A 1,068-nucleotide genomic window follows, 5' to 3' on the forward strand; every position below is an offset into this window, starting at 1 on the left:
GCATTCGGTGAAAGGGATGTTCCTAAGGCCATCGCTCCTCAGCAATTCCCATTTACATAATTTCCTTGCCATCTTCCATAAAGCTCTGAAATTTGTATCTCTAGTTTCTTCTATACCTTCCACTTGGAGATGGTTTTAACAGCAGAAACCTGCCTAGGAGGGTCAATTTACAGAGGTGAGCAGGCTGACTCTATCAGTCCTGCCCAAAGCCAAGGGAAAATCAAGCACTTAAGGAATACATCAACCCTGCCTTTCTCAGCCCCAACTCAGAACACGTTTCTAGTAGGCAAACCAATTGGCACACTGAAAAAGGAATTTTACTATGAGTGCCTTTATCAGAGGAGGAAAAAAGCTGCACACAGCGCATTATTTGTTAGCATGCTTTTCTTCTTGAACTGTTACGTTTGTGTGTTTCTTTGTATCCCTTTAAAAGCATCAATAGCATATAATGTTGGCATCTAATGAGAACAGTAACTAGAAGGCATTAAGAAGATGCCATTTCACAACGCTGCACTGGCATTTCCTGATTTCTGTTCCGTTTGTTTTTAACTACTGGAAGTTGTTGGACTGACTGAGAGAAACTGCCTTAATCCCCCAGAAGATGCACTCCAACCAGTTCTTACTGAGAAGATTTGAAATAAAAGTGCTTCGACTCCTAATTTCTTGACAAGTCATTATAGAAGCTGCTAAGTTACAAGAATATTTAATACAAGAAAACTCAATTTAGGGGAAAAAAAGCTGCCTTTGTTCTCACTGATTATCTAAAATGGCAACTGAGTCCATTTCCACACAGTAGCTAATGTAGCTCATCATGCCAGCTTTGCAGCAATGGCAACAGACAGCTCAACCACAGCAAAATCATGCATAGAAATAACATCAGACAGAAAAGTTACCTTCATTTGAAATCCCAGCCCGATGAAAACTGTAGCACGACCTCATGCTGCCTAAATAATCCAAACTCAGTGACCACATTAGAGTCACTGAAAGAGAAGGGCTCTCGGTAGGACGGCCAATTGGGACCAGCGGACCTTTTCCAGAATATCCAAAAGAAAAACAGCACCCAGAAAG

This window comes from Excalfactoria chinensis, chromosome 4 (genome assembly GCF_039878825.1).
Source record: "Excalfactoria chinensis isolate bCotChi1 chromosome 4, bCotChi1.hap2, whole genome shotgun sequence".
In the NCBI taxonomy this organism is placed as follows: Eukaryota; Metazoa; Chordata; class Aves; order Galliformes; family Phasianidae; genus Excalfactoria; species Excalfactoria chinensis.